This window comes from Petaurus breviceps, unplaced genomic scaffold (assembly GCF_028583685.1).
Source record: "Petaurus breviceps papuanus isolate PSGF00001 unplaced genomic scaffold, PetGlider_PUasm1.0 98, whole genome shotgun sequence".
Classification (NCBI taxonomy): domain Eukaryota; kingdom Metazoa; phylum Chordata; class Mammalia; order Diprotodontia; family Petauridae; genus Petaurus; species Petaurus breviceps.
In genome coordinates, this window is record NW_027187460.1 from 21283466 (window position 1) to 21297511 (window position 14046).

At 40.3% G+C, this 14046-nt stretch overlaps 1 protein-coding gene and 1 long non-coding RNA gene across 2 annotated transcripts in view; one reads left to right on the plus strand and one right to left on the minus strand.

Annotated features, from left to right (window-relative positions):
* Window positions 1–14046, plus strand: part of ASAP1 (ArfGAP with SH3 domain, ankyrin repeat and PH domain 1) — a 631037-nt gene that overhangs the window by 118307 nt on the left and 498684 nt on the right. The gene's annotated exons all lie outside the window — the stretch shown is intronic.
* The window catches only part of LOC138155946 (uncharacterized), a 100096-nt gene that overhangs the window by 84696 nt on the left and 1354 nt on the right, over window positions 1–14046 (minus strand). The gene's annotated exons all lie outside the window — the stretch shown is intronic.

Below are 14046 nucleotides of genomic sequence, written 5' to 3' on the forward strand. Positions count from 1 at the left end.
CTGATTTGTTAGCAGAGAGAAGGCAATATGAAGCTAGAAGTCAAGATTGGGTAAGGAACAGAAAGATTCAGAGCATAAAGTGATTCCAGTGAGTAGTCTGGAATAAGGAGCTATCTTGTGAAGTCTAGAATACCTGGTGGCACCAAGGGAAATTAGGTCTCTGTAGAGAAAGAAAGGGGAATGAAATGAAACTGGCTGTGATAGAGAAGAACCAGTAATAAATTTCACTGACTTACAGTTTTACCTAGTTGGTTTTAACCATAGTTGCTAGAGAGCCTATGAGGCTATAAACTTTTTGAGAACAGAGACTTATTAATCTTAATCAATTAATCAATCTATTAATAAGCATGTGTTAAGGGTGTAGTGTATGCCATTGTATTAGTAAGCACCCTAGCACATCCAGGATGGGCTGTAGCATGGGTTTTTTTTATCTGCTTTGCTAAAGGAAAGACAACTTTTAAAGGGGTCAGCAATCTTACTTTAAACACATTCACTAGCCTTCAGGGGAAAGGTCAGCACCCTGAACATGGAGAGAATATAAACAGAGAAATTAGCACAGAGATTCAACAGAAAGAGCTCCTAAAGTCTGAACAAAGTAATAAATTAACAACCACCTACATACACCACCAGATTGGGAGGGCATAAACCTCTGAGTAGTGGAGTGGGTCTCTTAACAAACGACTACTCAGAATCCTCCAGGGAATCAAAAGGTCCTTCTCATAAGCAAATCCCCAAGGTAAAATATCAACCTCCCAGTATATATAGTTTTCAACTAATAGGTTGAGAGTCAGAAGGCACTATAGCTCTCTGGACTCAGTGCCTAATTAGCTTAGCACCAAAAGGCATGAAAGCCTTCCTACAAGCAAACCTCCCCCTAAGCAAGCTCTTCCTTAGGAAAGTTCCTCCCCCAATGGGCTGTATGTGACTCAGGATGTATTATAGCTGTGAAATCAGCAAGACATCCGTGATTGACATGAGGTCATATAAGACGATTAATGGACAGGGAAGATCTTCCTATTCCATTAACACTACAGCTAGCCATTTTACTAGGTTTGAAAATACAAAGACAAAAATTAAATTATCCCCACCCTCAAGAGTTTACATTCTCTTAATGTTGTACCTCACCTAGAACAATGCCCTACACACACACACACACACACACACACACACACACACACACACAACTTAATCAATGTTGTTGATGAGGATGATTCCTAAATGCTAGAAAATTGTCATAGTGTCAAAATCTGAAATTTGCAAAGGAATTTATAGCTCATTCAAGCTGCCCTCCAACATCCCTGACTAGTAAGCAATCATCCAGCCTTTGCTTGCACACTCCTTATACAACTCCTCTGTTTGGCATTTAAAACCCTTTACAATCTGGCTGCAGCTATCTTTCCAGACTGACTTGATATTACTTCCCCTCACCCACTCTGTACTCTGTGTTCCATCAGGCTAACCTACTTCTTGTTCTCTGGACACAGCATCCCATTTCCCACCTCTCAGCTTTTATTCAGGCTGTCTCCCATGCCTAGAATGCTCTCCCTCACTTCTTCTTCTTCTTCAACTCCCTAGTGCTCTATTACCACACAAAGCTTTTCTTAATATTTCCTGTTATTTGTACATCCTCCATCCCCCTCCCTACTCCCATGACTTTGTATTTCATAGCATGATGGGTCCTTAGATTGGACCTTCTAGTCCAACCCCTCATTTCACAGATGAGAAAGCTGAAGTCCTTTAGCTTGCCTTCCACAAGAAGCTTTTCCTGATCCCATAATGCTAGTGCTTTCCCACTGTTAATTATCACCAATTTATCTTATACTCTTACATATATGTATACACACACGTGTATCTGTACATGCACACTTACCTGTATGTACATGTATGTGTGTCCACAATGTACACATGTGTCTGTGTATATAGCTGGTACATAATTGTTTTTGTTTGTTTCCCTCATTAGACTCTGACCCCTCTGAGAGCTGAGACTGTGCTTTACCTTTCTTTGTATTCCCATCACTTAGCACAATGCCTGATGCACAGTAGGCGCTTAATAAATGTTGTTGATTGCCTGACCCTTATAGGCAACTATTCTACCATGTGGTAGAAAAAACCTGGAGTGCAACCTGGAAAGGCATAGGAAAGGCTGGCCTGGGTACCCTTCTTAACTGGAGGATCGGAGAGGTGAAAGTGAGAACTTGAAAAGACTTAGCTTAAAAGGGCCAAGGTCTCCCACTGCATCCTGGGCCATCTCCAGTCTTCCTGATCTATAACTGGCCACTGGAACCAGATGGCTCTGGAGGAGAGAGTGAGGCTGGTGACTCTGCACAGCCCTCCCTCCCTCAAGTCTGATTCAATTGCAGGTCATGTGATCATCTGCCTGATGTCATGGTCTTCTTCCAGAACAAAGGACACATCACACAACCGCAACAAATAATTAATGATAAATAACTAATTAAAATTAGCAAATGCTTGTAGAATATAAGGGACTTAATAGAAGGCTTAAGAGTATACTCTTTTTGGTAACTATCCAGTTTTAAAAATGGATTTTTTAAAAAAGTCACTTGACTTTCCAATAGCTATTTTTCAATTCATAAACCATTAAAGTCATACATGCCACCAAATCAGCAGGTAAACTGAGGCAAATGCTTGTATATATTTTTAAATATGATTGGGGAGCATGGTACACTCCTTGCAAATAGCAAGTCCAAAAGGAGTAGAATGGCAGCAGCAACTTTCCCTAAACAGATTCACCTGCTCATCTTTTTTAGAATTTACCCTGAAGGAGAAATTGTTTAACTTCCAGTAAGACAACTGTCTATCTCCCTAACAATATTGCCCCAGGATTCAGAGTTGATTTTTTTAAAAATTTTTTTTTTTCCCCCCCCCCCCCATAGGAAGCTTTGTTGGAATCTTTACCGTAATGATCTAATGACAAAATGAAGGCTTCAGGGGTGATGGATTGATGGGGTAAGCCGATGGTTGTTTTCCAAAAATTATATTTTTTCAGTAACATATTTTTATCTCTTGGTTTCCTGATAAGCAATAAAAGATGAGGCTTAGATTTCTTAGGAATTTATGTGTGTGTGTTTTGAAATGACTTCATTGACTCAGAATGAAGGAAAGTACACTGAATCCTCAGATAGTCTGAGAATAGCCCTGCTGACAGGTCCCTGAGGGGTTCAGGGAATCTTTTCTCAGTATTGGGACCATCGATGTTCTCCTCCTATTCCTCCTCCTCCTCCTCAGGGTTCAGAGCCAATTATGGTGTATTGGCTTTTAGAAACAAAAGATTAGCTATGTGACTAGAGTTGTAACTAGCATAAGGCAAATAGGGCTTTACCCTAGGGCACTAACATTGGGGGAAGACTGTATTTACTTGACATGGCAATTGTTGTTCTGAGCTCTGCTCTGTAGTTCAAATACTCCAAAGGTACAAGGCAGAACCACTTCCCAGCTGTCACTAAGAGTCTCTTTCCCAGAGTTCAGCTTCCATTTTACCTTCTAAGGAGGCAAGGAGGAGAACTTTCCAAACACTGTGGTAAGCCTTCAAGATACAAGTGCAAAGATTAAAACTATCCATACTCCCAGTCAGTTTATATTCTAATGGGAAAGATGAGTGCATGTAACAATATATACACCATAAATATAAAGGATACATATTTTTATGGGGGAGGGGAGATAATGTGTGTGTGTTGTTAAATATAAGGTAGTTTGGGAAGGAGGGTATTAGCCATTAAGGAGATACCAGGAAAGGCTTTATGCATAAGATGGTGCCCAAACTGTATCTTTATAAAGAGAAAGACATTGGTCCTAGTTCTGGGATTTTGCCAGTTTATGGAACACTAGAGTTGGAAACAACTTCTAATTTCCTTTAATGAGTTGGTCAGTCTAACAAGCATTTATCAAGTGCTTACTATGTGCCAAGCATTGTGGTAAGTACTGGAAATACAAATGTAAGTGAAAAGAAAGCCAGTTTCTGCCCTCAAGGACCTAACATTCTAATGGGGTAGGAAGCTGCAAGGGAGGGAGGAAGAAGGGGAGAATGATGGAGAGTCCAGATTGCAGCCAGATGAAAAAGAAGGCTTGGCTGGCCTAGGGCACTCTCATGAAATAGAAATTCCAGGTGGAAGATACAATCCTGTGTGTGACTTACAGGGCAGAACGATCTTCCAGGGTGAAGAGGTTTCTGGGGCATGATAGACCAAAAAGAAGCCCCTTACAAACATCCTGGAAAAGTAATCATACAGTTGGTGATGGAGGAACTACAAAGATGGAAGAACCCTCTACCCCAAAGCAAGCCATTCATTCTATATCAAGATAGCCTCTAATTGTCATGCAGTTTTTCCTTATAAGCAAACATTTACTCTTCTAGAATGTCTACCCATTGCTCCTAATTCTACCCTTTCATATAAAGAAGGAAAACAAAGTTTAAACCCTTTTCTCCATGACAGCCCTTAAAGTACTTGATGATAACTACCATGTTGCTTTTCTTCTCTTCTCTAGGGTAAACATCCCCAGCTCCTTGAGCCAATTGTCCTGAGGCCTGACCTCCTGCCAAGTGCAATTTACAAAGTTGCAATTGTCCACTCAACTTCTCAATAACCATAACTGCCTGACAATGAATTCCTTGTTAAGTAATGAATTCTTCTGCATTAAAAGTGTTTTAGGAGAAGACAGATAGTCATCTATCAGGGAATGTTGTAGGAGACATTCCTGCATTGACTGGAAGGTTGGATTAGATGACCTCTGATATTCTATGTAACTATTTCCTCATTAGTTCTTCAAAACCGGGAGGGCTACACAATGAGCCAACAATGAATGTTATCAACTGACTTGTCTATTATCTACATCAAAGGTTAAAAGATGGCAAGGAAGGTACTAATAGCCAGTTGATATACCTGATTCTTCACTAGAGACAGTTGGTGGCCCAGTAGATAGAGCACTGGGCCTGGAGTCAGGAAGCTGTTGTTCAATCATGTCTGATACTTTGTGACCCCTCCCACCTCCCAGTGGACCATAGCACAACAATACTCTTCCGTAGTGTTTTCTTGGTGAAAATACTGGAGTAGTCTGCCATTTCCTTCTCCGATGGATTAAGGCAAACAGAGGATAAATGACTTGCCCAGGTTTACATAGCTAGTAAGCTTCTGAGGCCAAATTTTAATTGAGATCTTCCTCACTCCAGGCCCATCCTGCTATCCACTGAGCCCCCTAGCTGCCTCCAAAGCAAAGAGAGATTAATTGACTGTCATACAGCTAGAAAGTATCAGGAAGACTTCAGTTCAAAACCAGACTCACACACTTACTGACCATTGAACTTGGGCAAATCATTAGCCTCTGTTTGCCTTAATTTCCTCAACTGTAAAATGAGAATAATAATAGCACCCACCATGGGACGGCCAGGTAGCACAGCGAGTAAGAGCACTGGCCCCAGAGTTGGGATGGCCTGGGATCGAATCTGGGCTCAGACACTTAGCACCTACCCAGAAACACCTGGCCGTGTAACTTTGAGCAAGTTACTTAAGCCCGATTGCTTTAGAAAAAAAAAATAAAAAAAATAGCACCCACCTCACAGGGTTGTTGTGAGGATCCAATGAGATGGCTATAGAAGGCTATTAGCACAGTATCTGGCACACAGTAGGCACGTATTCTGTTTTCTTCCCTTCCGCCCTTCACTACAGACCCAGTACAATCTGACACTGATAACAGAAGGAGTCTGCTGCCTTTCTAGGTGATGTATACAAGATGTAATAGAGAATTTCCCAAGATTCATCAGATCTGATGAGTACTACCCATTTCACATGTACATAATGATACCAAAAGAAAGCTAGATGTATCATTAAGGCTTGTAAGCAAGCAACTGAGGGCCTTTGGGACACAGATGGCACTGTCATCATTGCTGCTGATAGAACATAAGGGCTTAAATACAGAAGAGAAAAGAAGATTTGGGAAGTGGTGGTGAAAATATCTGAGAATGGGTCTAAAATTTCCATTGATCCTATGCACCTACAATGCAATTCTTAGTTGTAGACTGCATAAGCCAAAGTTCCTTCCCCTGACCAACACTTCCTGCTACCTCATTCCCATCCTTAATCAATTTTATCCACATCCCACTCTACCTTGACCTTCAATTGTATCCTCTTCTATTATAACACACTACCTTTAATATTTGTTGTTTCAGTCCTATCTAACTCTTGCTTTTTGGGGTTTTCTTGGCAAAGACACCAGAGTAATTTGCCATTTCCTTCTCCAGCCTATTTTACAGATGAGGAAACTGAGACAAATAGGGTTAAGTGACTTGCACAGGGTCACACAGCTAGTGTCTGAGGCCAGATTTAAATTCAGGAAGATGACTCTTCTGGAGTCTAGGTCTGGCACTCTATCCACTGCACCATTTTCTGTATTTTCCTTGTACTTCCCACCCCCCACCTTAACAGCCACCAAGTAAGCTCATTGAGGATGAGAATTTTCATTTTTGTTCTTGTATCTACAATGCCTGATCTTTACTTAATAACTACTTGATGCATTGAAGTCACTTGAATGGAGAGAGGGCATCATAACCCTGTTTAGTGGGGATTTGGCTGCCTCTGGGACTTCTCTCAAGGATTTCCTTCCCATGAATTGGTCGTAGTAGCTCTCAGGCAGTGACCATGGGGGCTACCCTGAAAGTCTTGCCTGAAGAAAATACATAGGTATGTAAATATCCACACTCTCTTGCAACCTAAGAAAACTGAAATGACAGAAATGGGCTAGGCTATAGAGGGTTGTAAAAGGAAAATAGAGGACTTCAAAGCCAGATAATTGCTGAACTTTGTGATAATGATACAGATGCTGAGTTCAATTAAGGACTATTTGCCCAATCACTAGGGGAGCCTTTTCCACTAATTTTTGGAGTTTGAAGGCCAAGTTTGGGGACTGATTATTTAAAATGATCAACCTGTGGCACAGTCACAATGAGGAGGCAGCAGGCTTTGCTTCTGCTAACACTTTTGCAATTGTTACAGTCACTGGAGCAGTGGTTTTTGAACAGAAGGGCCCAGGGGAAAGTGGGAGCTTTAGCGAGGGAGAGATCAATCCGCTTAAGCAGATTCTTTTTTTTTACCCCCAGGCTAACACAGCAGCTTGGGGAGCTAACCCTCTGGGTCTGTGCTCTGAGAAGTGTGTGAATTGTATTGCAGAGTAAAGAGCTCTTTACTCTGTTTCCTGGAATTTGGGATTTTTTGAGAAGTATTTGAATCTTCCATGAAAGGAGGAGAGGAAAAAAACCAGAACTGGTATTGGCAGGGTATACTTTGCAACAAACCATTGCATGCCCTAAGTAACACCAAGGGATGAGAGCTTTGCTGGGTATTGCATTAAACTGAAGCAGTATTTGCATCCCTAGAATCCAGCTGAGCCTTACACATCCCAAGGGAAGTTTCTGGGCAGTCTCAGGTGTTTATGTCCTTAATATCAGCCTAGGAACTATTTTTGTTAGATTGTTCTGTAAGAAAAGAGGAAAAGGAAGGTTTCTAATAAATGTGGAAAGACTTAGATAAAGTGTTGCTGAGTGAGGTGAGCAGACCCAGGAGAAAAATGTATACAACATCAATATTATAAAAACAAACAATTTTGAAAGACTTAAGAGCACTGATCAACAAAATAATCAACCATGATCCTAAAGGACTCATGATGAGAGATGTTGAACTAATATGCAGAATGAAAAATGCAATTTTGGATACACCCAACATGGATATGCTTTGCTTGACTATTTGACTTACATTCCTGTGTGTGTTTTTTATTCGGTAGAGTTAGATATAAGCTCCTTGAAGGCAAGAACTGTTTGTTGTGTTGTGTGTGGGTTGTTTGGGTTTTTTTTTTTTTGTGGGGTGCATTATCTTTTCCACAGATCTAACAAAGGACCTGGTACATCTTAGGTTCTTAATATATGCCAGTTGAATGAATGAATGAGTTTATGGATTATTTAATTTGATCATCAGTGCATAGGATTTCTCATCTACTAACAAAGAGAAACTTCCAACATTGATGAAGAATTAGCAGCTGGAGTATAATATAGTCTTAGAAAGTGACCTGGGGCATTGAGAGGTTAAGTGACTTACCCATGGTTATACAACAAAGAAGTGTCAAAGTCAGAACTTGAACCCAAATCTTTCTAATTCCAAGGCTGGTTCCCTATCCACCAACCTATACTACCTCTCTCTGGAGATAAAATTTTAGAGTTGAGGAAATTGAAACCAAAAGAGGTTAAGTAATGTGTCTGTGGTCACATAGCTGGTAAATATTAGAGGTAGAATTCAAACCAAGATGTTTCCTGACTCTTATGTCTAGAAGTCTTTACAATATACTAAAGGCACAGCAGGGTGGCACAGTAAATAGAGTGCTGGACATGGAGTCAGGACAACCTAAGTTTGACTCCAATCCTATTTGTCTCATATCTATTGGACTAATGGAAAATAATGGGATCTACTTTACATGCTTGTGAAAATCAAATGAGATAACATGTGATGTGCTATGCAAACATTAAAACACTTTTTTGTTGTTGTTCAGTTGTGTCTAACTCTTCCTAACCCCAATTGGGGTTTTCTTGGCAAAGATACTAGAGTAGTTTGCCATTTCCTTCTCTAGCTCATTTTACAGGTGAGGAAAACTAAGGTAAAGAGGGTTAAGTGACTTGATTTAGTTATACCATTTTGATAGAAAGATACTCTCCAGTCTCAGTATAATATGACTCTTCTAGCAAAGAATAATACCAATTTAGACCCTTGACAAAGGAGATTTAATTACTAAAAGTTACCACAAGTCTCACCTACTGCAAACACATTCTTGGGGCACAAACCCTAAAGTGTCCAAGGTAAGTGAAAGATTATAATTGAATAAAAGTATTATATGGAAATGTGACATAGTAGAAAGAGTGAAAACCTGGGAGACAGGATATTACCTGGGTTTTGGTCTTGGTTCTGTCACTGGCTGTATGACCTTGTATTAATCTCCTGCATCAGCCTTAGTTTCCTCATCTGTAAAATGAGGGGGCTGGAGGACCTTTTAGTTCTAAGTGTCTACTTATGATTCTACATGTGGCCAAATTGGCTTTTTTCAATTGTAAAGTCCCTTAAGCATCTACTAGTTTCCAGGTATAGTTTTTGAGGAGCTCATGGTTATGTGGGAGGCTGTTAGTGTTTCTTTATTCATTTTTTGGCTTGAGGATTCCATGCCACACATATTAAACATCAAGGGCTGTGACTGTCCCAAAGGAGGCCTCTGTGCTGACTTCCGTTGACTCTCTCTTCCTATTTTAATTTAATTCCTTTCCTATGCCTTATTTTTAATAACATAAATTCTTCCATCTTACCTCTTTCACTATTTTTTATTGTTGTTGAAGAAATATTTGCCATACTAGACATAGTACCAACTTTTTCATCCTTATAGAGTTTAATAGGAAACTTAAGGTTGTTTTCTGCAGGACAGTGGGTGGACATATGGTTTAGAAAATAGCAACATCATTAGGGACAGGAGCTAATATCATAAGGACCTAGAGCTCTTTTGTTTGTTTGTCTTAAATGAGGCAGTGTGGTACAGTGTAAAGAAATTGGACTTAAGAATCAGATCACTGCTTAGTAGTAGACCAGGTGGTGCAGTAAGTAAGAGTGTCAGCCCCGGGCGTTGGGAGACCTGGGAGACCTGGGATCGGTTAGGCCTCAGATACTCAGCATTCACACAAAAATAACTGTAACCTTGAGCAAGTTACTTCTATTTGGCCTTAGGCAAGTCATTGAACTAGTCAACCAGCATTTATGGAGTTCTTATCACATTCCAGATTCAGTGCTAAGGACTGGGAATATAAATACAAGCAAAATGATAAGCCAGCTTTGCCCTCAGGGAACTTACATTCTAATGGAGAAAAACAATTGTAAAGCCAAAGCACAAGCAGCTTTCCAGAAGAATGCTACTGTGAACAGCTTTTAAGGCTCTGATTACACAGAGTGTTAACACTCTATTCCATAACAAATCAGAGCAAAACATTCACAGTAAATCAAGGTACAGCATACACAATGTTACAACTTATCACAGAAAGCCAAAATACAGCATTCACAACAACTTATCACCAAGATGGCCACATAGTTTTCACCACAGTGGTTACAAAGTTTTCAACAAAAAACATCATTTAGTAACTCAAGCATTCAACCATCTCAATCATTCAATCATCCTTAAGGAGATTTGCCTCCTCAAGGGACACAAAGTACAATAGTCAAAGTTCTCCACTCATGGGGCACACTAAGTTACAAATCAGTCACTTAGTCAGTCATCAATCACTAAGTACAATCATTTAGTCAATCAGTCATTCAATCAACTCAATCATTCAGTCATCCTTCATCATTCATTATTCAATCATCAGAAAATACACGCACCTCCACCCTTAGGTCACTAGTAAATTATAATTTCTCAGTCAGTACACAGTATCCAAGTCTTCTTTTAGCTTAACTTGGGATGGTCTCTCAGATTCCCTGGATCCCCTTCCATGGTCCCAGATCCTACCTGGATTCACCAAACTGTCACCTGGGTTCAAAGACAGATAGCTCCCAGGTCCCTGTCCAGCTGAAGCCCACAGCATCCAGTCCACCCCAAATCCTTCCTGGGAAGTCAAGGCTTAACAAAGCCACAAACAGCCTCATTTAAAGTACCAGCATCACAGTCATGCTTCCTCAGTCTTTGGCAGCTCTGGCTGGCCCTTGGAAATCCTCAATAGCCTCAGCAGCTCCGACTGGCCCTTGGACTCATCAGAAGTTTCAGCTGGTTCCCAGAATCAAAATCACTTCATCCAGGTTCTCTAAATCAAAATCATTCTCTCCAGCCTCTGGGGGCCTTTCCTCTTCATCCTCCCTGGCAGCAGCAGCTTCTGCCTCCAAGAAGCTGCTCCAAGAAGATCTGTCTTTCCCAGCCAGGGTCTTTCCTATACAGACAGCATTAGCTTCCTGTTTCAGCCAATCCCTTCCTGTTACATCAGGTATGTCAGATTCATACCTTCTGTTTCTTTAACAGAGGCTTGATTAATTACTAAGTGCTAAGTGCCTGTTACCTTTGCCAATACAAAGGGATCAAATTACATTACTTTTACAACAATACATAAAAGGAAACTGAAAAGAGCTGGGGGCCAGTACAAAGAAGGAATCCTGATAAGAGACTTTACCAAGAAAATGAGTACAGCCTGGGGAGGAGAAATGGGGTGGCTTGAGCATCCTCCTTAAAAGAAAGTTCTGGAAGGAGCCTTCCAGAACCAAAGGGAGGGGTTGCAGGGGCAGAGAGTACTTTCTTACTTCTGAAGTGTGAATTCCAGGGCTGTTTTGATCTTCCTGGCACTGTATAGAAAAGTCCAGAGAGGAGGAACTTTCTCTAACTTTATTGAACTTCAGTTGTCTTATCTTTAAAATGAAGAGGTTAGAGTAGAAAGATATTGTATGGGGGCAGCTAAGTGTCGCAGTGAATAGAGCACTGGCTCTGGAGTCAGGAGGACCTGAGTTCAAATGTGGCCTCAGACACTTAACACTTACTAGCTGTATGACCTTGGACAAGTCACTTAACCCCAATTACCCAGCCTTCCCCCCTCCAAAAAGAAAAGAAAAAGGATAAAAGGATATTGTGTATATCAAATAAGAACATCAATCTATCTAGTAAGCATTTATTAAGCACCTACTATGTGTCAGCCCACTGTATTGTGTTTGAAAATACAAACTATGAAATAATCCCTGTTCTCAAGGAGCATGCATTCTGCTGAGGGCAACAATAGATACATATATTAGGACATATAGAATAAAAACAAAGATACAAGGTAAAGTTAAAGAAGAAACAGACTAACAATTCTGGAGATCAGGAAAGTCTTCCTGGGGAAGGCAGTGCTTAGTGTTATTATATGTGTGAAATTTTTTTGTTGTTATTTGTTTTTTTAAAGGGGGGAAGGCAAGGCAATTAGGGTTAAGTGACTTGCCCAAGGACATACAGGTAGTAATTGTGTTAAGTGTCTGCGTCTGGATTTGAACTCCAGTCCTCCTGACTGCAGGGCTGGTGCTCTATTCTATTGTGAAATGTTTTTTAAAGCAATTTCAGGCTAAATTAATATAAGCTTTTGTTACTTATTCAGAACATAGTAGGATTGTGTCAGGTAAGAGGGTTATAAAAATGAGATAATCATAGAATCCAACTCTGCTGGAAGTAACCTTGTTTAGTCATCAGCTCCAAACCCTTTCTTTTACATGTGAAAAAACTGAGGCCCATAGAAGTTGTCGTTTGCCCAAGGTCACAAAGCTACTTTTTGTATTTTACATGAGGTGGGAAGAGTATTAGGTCTGGAGTTAAGGACATCTCCGTTCTAGTATTGGCCCCAACTCTTCTCATCTTTGTGAAGTTAGGTAGGAGTGGTAGAGAAGTGTGATTCTGGCACTAGAGCATGGGAGTTTCATCATTCTCTGTCATTTACTATCTCTGCAGTAACAGGACTTCAAAAACCATGTAGCCTCTCTGGAACTCATACCTCAGCTGTATAATGTGAGGGTTAGTGAAGGTGACCTATCTATCAAATAGCAAAAACGAAGGGCCAAAAATAGAACAAGGATGCTCTAAGGTATTAAAAGAACAAGAAGATGATAAATATATAAAGTAGATAAATTCTTAGAGGAGAATTTACTAGAAAGTATGGCTAAGATTAGGAAGGAAATAAGCATTTGTTAAGTGCCAACTATGCTCTAGGCATTTTACAGATATTAACTCATTTGATCCTTACAACAACCCTTCCAAGTAGGTGCTATTAATAGCCCTATTTTGTAGTTGAGGTAACTGAGGCATACAGAGGTTAAGTGACCTACCCAGGGTCATATAGGTAGTAAGTCTCCAAGGTTGGATTTGAAGTCAGGTTTTCCTGACTCCAAGCCACTTCTCAATTCACTGTACTATTCAGCTGCCTAGGATGAAAACCTTCAGTAGGGTTAAGATTTGAAAGGGCAGAGGAAATGCCCAAATAGATGAAATCATGAAACCACTAAAGGACTACTCAGTCATAAGTGACAGAATCAGTTATCAGTTAATCAGTTATTAGTGGCAGGCTCATGCTCTATAATTCCCAGTTCAGTGTTTTTGGTCCTACCTTCCCTTCCACCAATTTAATCTATGTAAGTATAAAGCAATAGAAAATATAAACATTTTAAAAGTTATATTTGTTGTTTAGTCATTTCAGTTATGTTCGACTTTTCATAACCCCATTTTTGGAGTTTTCTTGGCAAAGATACTAAAGTGGTTTCCCATTTCCATCTCTAGTTCATTTTCCAGATGAGGAAACTGAGACAAACATGGTTAAGTGACTTGCCCAGAGTCATACAGCTAGTGTCTGAGGTCAGATTTGAACTCAGGAACAGGAGTCTTCCTGTCTTCAGGCCCAGCACATATTATTTTACAGAGTTTATCAAATTGAGCAAAATACTGCCTACAAAGCTGATTAGGATGTTTAGACCTCAGCATTGTATAGTGCACAGAGCACTATTTGGAAGCAGGAAGTCTACATTCTAATCCAGTCACTGTGGCTTAGTACTGGTGTCACCCTGGGCAATTCACTTCCCCTTCCTGTGCTAACATTTTATGATCCTTTTCTGAGCTGGAGATTTGTATAGAGCACCTTAGTTAAGCCCTTGGGTAATTCCAGTCTTTAACTTGGATTCCTATTTATATTCTCTTGGAATTTCAGCGTCCAATGGGATGTAAGAGCAATTTGAAAAACTCAAACCATCAGCTTTAAAAGTTTGGGCCAGGTTTTCCAGAACATTTTGAGAGAGCATTGTGATACAGCAGAAAAGTTTGGGATATGAAGAGAGAGCACCTGGATTCTAGTTCCAGCCTTTCCAGTAAACCAGCTGTGTGATCTTGAGCAGATCACTTCCCCTTCGAAGGACTTCGTTTGTGAAATGAAAGCCTTTGTACTAAGCAGCCTCAGGGGCCCCTTCCAACTCTAAATCCTAAGGTCTTCACCAGAATTTTTAACAAACCTTGAGCGTCCTGAGTCTTCGG